At 36.8% G+C, this 10,191-nt stretch overlaps 1 pseudogene; it reads left to right on the forward strand.

Annotated features, from left to right (window-relative positions):
- The window catches only part of LOC143638266 (rho GTPase-activating protein 20-like), a 64,702-nt pseudogene extending 56,390 nt beyond the window's left edge, over positions 1–8,312 (forward strand).
- The last annotated feature ends 1,879 nt before the right edge of the window (positions 8,313–10,191 follow it).

The following is a 10,191-nucleotide window of genomic DNA, read 5'->3' on the forward strand; positions in this document are numbered from 1 at the left end:
ATTTTGATGTTTCTCTCAAAGTTAGAAGAAAATGTGATAATGAATCTCAAATAAATCCAACTTGGATGGTTTTTTCTTTGTACAGCACAGTCAGATGTTACAAGTTATTATCTTTCAAGTGCAGGTTTAATATTTAATGATGTTTTTCTCAGATCATAAGTGTGTTTTCCACTAAGATTTAATAAGAGAGCTATTGTCACTACACCATTTTAAAATAACTGATTTGCCTCTTTTAAACCTGACTTCAAAAATGGGTGTGGTTACTAAAAGTGGTATGGAATTATAAAGAAAACTAAATAACTGTACCCCTAAAATATAATTTTTTTTGATGATGATTCTGAATCATAAATTTCAAGATCCATTTTTACTGGAACATATAATAAAAGGGGGGAAGATTTGAATCACTCCACCTTCATATTTATAAGCCACTGTTAAAAATTACGGTAATAGATGGGCTGGGATTGTGGCTCAAGTGGTAGAGTGCTCACCTAGCATGTGCGAGGCACTGGGTTCAATTCTCAGCACCACATAAAAATAAAATAAAGATATGATATCACCTGAAACTAAAAAATAAATATTTTAAAAAATTATGGTAATAGAGTGACATGACAACAAAGAATCTCTTAAAATGATCTGGGCATCTTAATTAGAGGTGAATGGCCTTCTGTTGTCCCCCATTAATATATATATTTTTGGTGTTTTATTCTTATTTATTGGTTGAATAAAAGAAGAAAATAACTTTGGGAGAAATGAAAGGAACCCCCAAAGTTAACTGATAATTGACTAATGGTATATCAGGGAGGGCTCAGGATAGAAGTATCTGAGGTTGTTACTTTTTCTCAGATTAGGCACAAACAGACGATTTGGGGCTGGAGATGAGAGGAGGAATGATCAAGCATTGGTTGGAGCAGGTATAGAGCAGGATATGAGAGGTCTTCCAAATACAGACTAAGGGCGGAGAAACCTAAAACTTGAGAGTTTTAGAGAATTCAGTCTAATCTGATTAAGTTTTCATGGAAATGTGGAATCACAAGTTGGAAGGGACATTAAGGGCCTTCCAAATGGCACTGGTGGACATATGCTTCACCATTCTCACTAGTTGGCCCTTAACCGTTTGTTCAGATACCTCTCGTACTGGGGACTTTACCAGCAGAGAGACATAAATTTGCTCAGTTCCACAGTTTAAAAACTTGATAACCTAATATGGATGTAGCATTGCTCCGAATGTACCTGTTGGGGAAGACACAGATAATGTGGTTCTTTTTTTTTTATTGGTTGTTCAAAACATTACAAAGCTATTGACATATCATATTTCATAGATTCAAGTGGGTTATGAACTCCCATTTTTACCCCAAATACAGATTGCAGAATCACATCGGTTACACATCCACATTTTTACATTATGCCATATTAGTAACTGTTGTATTCTGCTACCTTTCCTATCCTCTGCTATCCCCCCTCCCCTCCCCTCCCATCTACTGTAATTCATTTCTCTCCTTGTTTTTTTTTTCCCATTCCCCTCACAACCTCTTATATGTAATTTTGTATAATAATGAGGGTCTCCTTCCATTTCCATGCAATTTCCCTTTTCTCTCCCTTTCCCTCCCACCTCATGTCTCTGTTTAATGTTATTCTTTTCCTCCTGCTCTTCCTCCCTGCTCTGTCCTTAGTTGCTATCATTATATCAAAGAAGACATTTGGCATTTGTTTTTTAGGGATTGGCTAGCTTCACTTAGCATAATCTGCTCTAGTGCCATCCATTTCCCTGCAAATTCCATGATTTTGACATTTTTTAGTGTTGCATAATACTCCATTGTGTATAAATGCCACATTTTTTTTTTTTATCCATTCATCTATTGAAGGGCATCTGGGTTGGTTCCACAATCTAGCTATTGTGAATTGTGCTGCTATGAACATCGATGTGGCAGTATCCCTGTAGTACGCTCTTTTAAGGTCTTCAGGGAATAGTCTGAGAAGGGCAATAGCTGGGTCAAATGGTGGTTTCATTCCCAGCTTTCCCAGGAATCTCCATACTGCTTTCCAAATTGGTCGCACCAATTTGCAGTCCCGCCAGCAATGTACAAGAGTAGCCTTTTCCCCACATCCTCACCAGCACTTGTTGTTGTTTGACTTCATAATGGCTGCCAATCTTACTGGAGTGAGATGGTATCTTAGGGTGGTTTTGATTTGCATTTCTCTGACTAGAGATGGTGAGCATTTTTTCATGTACTTGTTGATTGATTGTATGTCCTCCTCTGAGAAGTGTCTGTTCAGGTCCTTGGCCCATTTGTTGTTTGGGTTATTTGTTATCTTATTGTTTAATTTTTTGAGTTCTTTGTATACTCTGGATATTAGGACTCTATCTGAAGTGTGAGGAGTAAAAATTTGTTCCCATGATGTAGGCTCCCTATTTACCTCTCTTATTGTTTCTCTTGCTGAGAAAAAACTTTTTAGTTTAAGTAAGTCCCATTTGTTGATTCTTGTTATTAACTCTTGTGCTATGGGTGTCCTATTAATAAATTTGGAGCCTGACCCCACAATATGTAGATCAGAGGCAATTTTTTCTTCTATCAGATTCAGAGTCTCTGATTTGATATCAAGCTCCTTGATCCATTTTGAGTTAACTTTTGTGCATGGTGAGAGGAGGGGATTCAGTTTCATTTTGTTGCATATGGATTTCCAGTTTTCCCAGCACCATTTGTTGAAGATGCTATCCTTCCTCCATTGCATGCTTTTAACCCCTTTATCAAATATAAGATAGTTGTAACTTTGTGGATTAGTCTCTGTGTCCTCTATTCTGTACCATTGGTCCACCCGCCTGTTTTGGTACCAGTACTATGCTGTTTTTGTTACTATTGCTCTGTAATATAGTTTGAAATCTGGTATCGCTATACCGCCTTATTCACACTTCCTGCTTAGAGTTGCTTTTGCTATTCTGGGTCTTTTATTTTTCCATATGAATTTCATGATTGCTTTATTTATTTCTACAAGAAATGCCGTTGGGATTTTGATTGGCATTGCATTAAACCTATAGAGAACTTTTGGTAATATCGCCATTTTGATGATGTTAGTTCTGCCTATCCATGAACAGGTTATATTTTTCCATCTTCTAAGATCTTCTTCTATTTCTCTCTTTAGGGTTCTGTAGTTTTCATTGTATAAATCTTTCACCTGTTTTGTTAGGTTGATTCCCAAGTATTTTATTTTTTTTTGAGGATGTTGTGAATGGGGTGTTTTTCCTCATTTCCATTTCAGAAGTTTTGTCAATGATATACAGAAATGCCTTTGATTTATGCATGTTGATTTTATATCCTGCCACTTTGCTGAATTCATTTATTAGTTCTAGTAGTTTTTTTGTAGACCCTTTTGGGTCTCCCCATTAATATTTGACCATATGACACATAGTGAGAATTTAGTAATGGCCTCTTCAGATGACTGTGACATATTTAATATATGTGTGCACAGAGAAGTGCTTGGTCCATCCCTGTTCCAGAAATACTCAAAGCAGGGGATAAATGGCCACATAATTAGGAAATGATAACTATAAGCTACCTCACCTTCCATATGAACAGTATAAACATGATAAATAAGTAACAAATTGTCTGTTGCCTTTATAAGACACATAGATAATATTCCTGATTTGGTTGTAGCAAGTTAAAATTGCCCAGTTGCAGATTTTCACCAGCCTCTATCCTGTAAGCAGGAAATGTTCAAGGGGCTAACCAACCTTGGGTACAGTGCTGAGACACTAACTTCTCTCTGCCTGCAGTTTACTGAGGGGAAAACAAGAACACAAGCCTGGCCTTGTCAATATCAACTCAGAAGCAATAGAGTGAGCTGGACATAATCAACTGTAAAAGACCAGGACCAAATTTAGTTTACTATAAGCTTTTAGTTAACACATCTAAACACCAAATACTGGGTTATATCCTGGTTTTATGACATGACCCTGCCCATGATTCTGAGCATTGTGGGATCTTCAGGAAAAGATAATATACCGTGAACATGTTACTCAATGTACATCAGACATGGGGTGCAGCTCCAGCTTCCCAGAACTCAGTCATCACTTAGATGCTTTACCTCCTGAAATATACGAGAGGCATTCTATGAGGAATAGGGAGAAACACTAAACAACTTGATGCATTTCTGCCTCAGTACCACTGGAACATAATGTTCTCAAATTATAGGGATTTTGTTTTATAGACTTTTTTATCTCAAGCACATCAAACATTGCTTCATATGTATGACAAACACATTAAGAATGATAGAATGAATATTGCCAGATTATGAGCCTCAGAGATATCTTGGGGCCTTTCCTTGAACTAGTTGTTTAAGGAAGGGAGGAACAAAAAATTTAGTGTGGTTTACTGCCAGATCTTAATATGTTGTACCGCTTTGCTAAACTGTATATGAAAAGGAGTTTTCAGGTCTAAAAGATTGTCTTTTACTTTTTCCACCATAATACAGACCTCCAATATCTCCTGTTTTATTGTGAGATAGGCCAACTCTCCACTAATTTCTCTTGGAGCGAATGTTCTACATGCAGAAATTAGTGGAGAGTTGACCTAGATCTACACGTACTTCAAAGAACAGAAGATTTAACGTTTCAAAGAATGTTTTCTAATTTCTCTACTACATATTTCCAATGGCAATAATGATTTAAAAATTTTTAATTTTTATCTGTTGAAGGATTTCCCATGAAATAGTCAGGAAATATTTTTTTCTTCAGATCTCCATGATCATGGGTCTGAGTAATGACCCAAGGAAATGATAAAGAGAAGATAAATACAAGTCAAAGGTAATTATTCTAATTGGCAATTCTCAAAAATACTTCTAGAATATTTACATTTTATAAACAAGTCTATTAAAATGATGAAAACGGTTAAAGTTATATCCATGTTAGAACAGTTTAAAAATATTTTGCTGATGGATCAAAGACATTGAAATTAGACCAGAAACTATGAAACGCCTAGAAGAAAATGTAGAACCAACACTCCAGCTTTTAGGCTCAGGCAATGACTTTCTCAGTAGGACTCCTGAAGCTCAGGAAATAATGCCAAGCCATAGCAGATTTTTTTTTTTAATGAAACAACTTTTCCCTTTAAGGAGGCTAATAAGCATGACTGACTCACATCACAGACTGATAAGAAAATAGTTGTTTAAACACACATCCTAAGAACTTTGGAATTAGATGAGCCAAAGTTAAATTCTCAGTCCCATCTCCTGCCAGATATACAATTTCCTCATCTAAAAATGGAGGTGATGATGATGCAGTTGTTGTTTGAAATTGCACTACTGCAATAACTGACTGTTATGAAGGGGTTTGGAGATATCACTTCCCTTTGGTCCCAACATTTCTCCTCCCTTTTATTCTCAGTTATCAGGGCAAGAAACACAACAAGTTTGCAGTATATCTCAATGCAGGCACACAGCTCTAGCAAACTCTTTTCTCTTCCTCATGTACCTCCAGTTTGGGAGAATAGTAGAAAGCAATGAATGGATATTAACTAGTCAGGAAAAATACATCTTCTTTTTGGCTACCTCTACATTTTCTTTATCATATACCCAAAGAGGAGCCCTCTTCTCAAGGTGCCCTTTTCATGAGTAGTACTTTTCATATGTCTTGATTTATTGACACTTTATACAGTTTACTAGCAAAGTATATTTCTTCACCCCCAAACACTCTATGGAGAATACTTGAAATTATCCTAATTTTGAAGACAAAGTCACTGGTATAAATTGTTAGTGTTAAGCCAAGGCTTAAATTAGAGCTTTACTCCACTGATTAAAATTTACTTCTATACCCAAACTGCTTTTGAAAGTAGCACATTTTTTTAGGGGAAACTTTTGTAGATTTTTTTAAATACACAAAAATCATCCTTTTGTATGCTTTTAAGATAGAATTATTTCTCTAAGTTTTTATGAATTTTGTTAAAATCAGGATTCATATATGAAATGTGCTTTGTAAACAGGTTAAATAAAAGATAACACTTTAATCTTTTCCTTTTTCATAGGCTTACCTGCTTATACAATTTATGATTAGAAATTGCTTATAGGATATTTGGGGAAGAAATTATTTCCTTCTTGGGAGAAGTTTTAGTAAGATATGACATAAAAGAGAATGTCCCTGAGAGTAAATATTTACTTGTGTTTATTGATTTAAGAAAATCTTATCCCCAAGATAGCCCATTTCCTTGTGAACTGAAATGAATCATTCATACCTCAACAGGTATTTTTTTTTCTGCTCTATTAATAGTTAGAAACATTGTGATTATTTCATTCTTGAGAGTGGGAACTTGAATACTGTATATAAACAGAGCATTGAACTAACTGTAGTTGAAGACAACACAGAATATATTTGTGGTAAGTAAAAATGCTTATCATAGTTTGATTTTTTGACAGATATCTCTAGCTTCCAACTGAATAACTCCTCCTATGATAGCTTGGAAAATAGGATGATGTAGAATGGTCAGTGTAGCAGAAACAAGGATTTTATCTTAACCTTCAATCACTGTGACCTTGGCCAGCTTCAGCTGGAAAATTTTTTAACCCTGCATGGTTTTGACTTAGATCACTCTAAACATGAAGACATTCAAATGAAAGAACCTCTTGAATCTAAGCTGGTGAATATTTCAATAAAGTCCAGAAAGATCACACAGGGGAGAGATAAGCCAGGGCTCCATCTGGCATTTTTAGACCCAGCTACCTGTCCACAGCTGTGGCAGATGCTCCAGAAACTTTGTGGCCAGTACCACTGATGCTCAGGAACCAACATTAACTCCTTAAACTCAAAACTTTCCTACATTAAGGAATTTTAGCAGAAAAAGTTATGTAAGTGTAGTTGTAATGCTATTCTATCTCAAAATGATGAAGGTTATCTGAAGAAGAATTAAACCCTGAAGGAAATGAGTAAAACATGTTTAGTTACAGGCACTGTGTCAACAAGGAAAATACCATTTAAATCAGATCATTAAGAATAAGAGCTTGTGGCTGGGGTTGTGGCTCAGTGGTAGAGCGCTTGCCTAGCTTGTGTGAGTCACTGGGTTCGATTCTCAGCACCAATATAAATAAATAAAATAAAGATCCATTGACAACTAAAAAATAAAATAAAAAAATAAAAGCTTGTCTGGTAATGAAGGAAATTGATACCTTTCAGTAAATCCAAGCCAGTGACCATTTCTGTGGTATCTCATAGTTTCATTCCTAGAACTAACCCTTCGATGCAGATTTATCTGGATATTCCTTGCCAAACACAGCAGATACTCTCAAGAGTTCAAAGACACATAGGTGCTGCTCAGAGCCCACTTCAGGTGACCAAGACTACACACTGAGCTATCTCAGGAGCACTCATTCAAAGAAACAATATAAAACCAGCTGTGAAGCTGGTCTCTTGTGTAAAGAGGAAGATTGTCTCCAACGGCCTAAGTCTTAGCAAATCGAGGGAATAAAATTTATTTTATCCCATCAGAATAAAATAGAGTTTAGGCATGGGGATTGAAATGGGCAAAAGTAGTGACATGAATCAAAGCACTGAGGTTTTACCCTGAAACAAAATATTTGCCCAAGACCTGGCTATTCTAACTTATCTTTGTCAGACTCATTAGTGAACTCCAAGGACCATGCTTCTTCTCAGATTTCTGAACACTGTGTGTTCATATCCACTGACATATCCTCTACAGTGGATTGAATTTTTCAAGGTCAAAGTAAAAAAGGGAAGAGTTTTTCTGATTTAGCAATTCTAACCTCATTTCTGGAATACCCAGTTCCTTAACAGGGCAGGTCAGCAGCCACCAGGTTATATAAAAAAGTATACTATAGAGTGGCATTCACAAATGCATTCTGTAACTTTTTTACTCCAGCACATGATTGAGAAATGGTGTGACCAGTTTGCAAAACTGGGCTCTCAAAAAGAACACAAAAGCAGCCAGACAAAGGGAAAAAAAAATAGTTCCGAAACAGTTTACTTAGTCAATTCCACATACTTCTGGTGTTCCTAAAGCCAACTCACAGCAAGAGAGACAGAAAGACATACTCCTAAAGGCAGCTGAAGGACTTAGAGCTGTACGGCTCCATGGTGAAGCTATTAGCCTTGTCAGGACTCAGAGAAACACTGTAGCTCTCCATTCAGGCTATTTGGAAGCAGATTCAAACTTTATATGAAATCCCACCGTAGAGGAGAATGGGGAAAGAAGGGTTCCTCTGGTCCTGTGCCTTGGGGATGAGCCTTATCATCCAGCTCTGTAATTATGAAAAATGTGCACAGTCCAGATGCAGTGCCTGAAGTAGTGTGTAATGATGGGTACAGACATTAACCAAAGTTATTTTGCTATAATAAGAATTGGATGTCTACAAGAACAGAAACTGGGCTAACAACAATATACAGACAGTATTATGACCCCTTTGTGGAAGGTATCTGAGACAGGTAGCATAAGGATAATTGTTGCAAATACTGGGGCAATTAAACAATTATTTTGAGACTACTTGGCAAAACATAAATACTAAAGATTTTATCACCTAATATCTGATAAGCCTTTCCTTATTAAATCATGAGATTTGTCCTGTCCTGGAATTTTAGGGATACATGAAGAGGGCTAGGGAAACATGTACAGACACCTGTCAACAAATCTGTGAGGTCGGTGTTCTGAGAAAACCAGGATATCGTAAATAAAGAATCAGAGCCCGAGAGCAAAGGGAATGGTACCAAAAAACTCTTCACAGTGCATGGAGTGTTTAATAAGCAGACCATAAAAAGGCCAATAATCAAAGAATTAAGAAGAAAAGCATTTGTGGAAGTGAAGTAAAGCATATAAAAAAACTTTCCTTGAATTTGAGCTAGTGTGCTCTAAGCAATTTCTTGTAGGTGAATAGCTAAAATGAAGGGAGATGTACATCAATTTGTAGTACTATCCTTTCCAACTGACAGTCAAGGCCTGATAATTTATTCCTAGGTGAAATGCAATGTATAAAATAAACAAATGGGGTCTTAGGCATCTAAAAACCATTAGTTTTTTGGGGGGTAAGAATACAGAAAAAAGTAAATTATAATGATTAGAGCAAACAGGGCCATGTCCCCAACAGATAGGTAACAACCTATAGTTAATACTCTAATGTCTTAGAGAAAACATTATATTTTTACCCTATAACCCCAAATACAGTCTTTTCTGTAGCATCTTATATCTTCACAGGATTACTGTAGGAACCAGTCCACTGATGTTGCTAGAGTGGAGAAAACTCGAGTGATACAAGAGCCATGAAGCCCACGTATATTGGTCATTTTTTTTGGTTGTTGATTTGTTTTTCCAAGTAGTGTCGAATTGCTTTTCAAAGCCTCCAAAAAACAGATCTGGAGGAGAAAGATGAAAATTGTTTTAGTCAGCTTTTTTTTTTATTCCCTGCTGTGACAAAAACAATTATAAAGGAGGAAAAATTTATTTGGGGGCTCATGGTTTCAGATGTCTTAGTCCAAAGATGACTAACTCCCTTGCTGTGGGCCCAAGATGAGGCAGGGTATCAGTGGAAGGATGGGGAGGAGGAAAGAAGCTCAGAACATGATAATAAGGAAGGAGAGAGATGGAAAGGGAGAGGGTGAGGGAGAGACAGACACAGACTGATAAGGTCGGCTCTTCAGGGACAAAATATATACCCCAGTGGGACACCCCAGTGACTCACTTCTGTCAGCCACGCCCTTCCTGTCTACAGTAACCACCCGGTTAATTTCTATCAGTGGATTAGTGGACCGACTAGGTCAAACCTTTCATAACCCAGTCACTGCACCTCTAAACCCTCTTGCATTGTCTCATACATGAGTTTTTAAGGGACACCCCATATCTAAACCATAACAGAAGTGTTTGCTCATTTTAGTGCCCTTTCCAAAGACACTTGTGTACTAGGAACACACCCCAGATATGTAACTTTTCCTATTAAGAAAGTGACCTCCTGATAGCATTCATTAGCTTCCTGCTGGGAAAACACAACAAAAGTCTTTTCTCAGTTACACAAATACTGTTACCTATCCATGAGCAAAGTATGACATCTATTGGTTGAAATGCTTCTCTTCAGCCATGCCTCTCACGTTCAACTCAGCAAGGGAAAATATTACTTATAAATAATACTTTCCATAATGTTTTTAGATTGGCAGGTTATGAGAAGTCACAGAATAGAATACTCAACTAAATGGCTGCCTGTTTTCTC

This window comes from Callospermophilus lateralis, chromosome 19 (genome assembly GCF_048772815.1).
Source record: "Callospermophilus lateralis isolate mCalLat2 chromosome 19, mCalLat2.hap1, whole genome shotgun sequence".
Taxonomy (NCBI): domain Eukaryota; kingdom Metazoa; phylum Chordata; class Mammalia; order Rodentia; family Sciuridae; genus Callospermophilus; species Callospermophilus lateralis.